Here is a 313-nt window from a genome sequence, read left to right as displayed (position 1 = left end):
AACACATTACACAACACAAAAATACCAACGTAAAGAACAGAGAAAAGAGAAAAGAGACAGTTGTTGATCACATGTTTATGCATTAATGAGGTTCCTGGGCAGATCTTGCAGGATAAGCCGATGAAGTCATTGCAACTCATTTCTCACAGTCTGAACCCGACCATCGCCAAACGGATTTTTATAAATGGAACCGAAATTTGAAACTTCACACTCCCTAACACGTGGTCGTACAGGTCATTTTCCTTAAAACGTTTGTGCGAGGAAGGTAACGTTTGTTGAGCATAGTATAAACAAGATACAATGACCGGTCATA

The sequence above is a fragment of the Penaeus monodon genome, chromosome 23 (genome assembly GCF_015228065.2).
Source record: "Penaeus monodon isolate SGIC_2016 chromosome 23, NSTDA_Pmon_1, whole genome shotgun sequence".
Taxonomy (NCBI): domain Eukaryota; kingdom Metazoa; phylum Arthropoda; class Malacostraca; order Decapoda; family Penaeidae; genus Penaeus; species Penaeus monodon.
The sequence above is the reverse complement of the archived record's forward strand: the minus strand, read 5'-3'. Positions refer to the sequence as shown.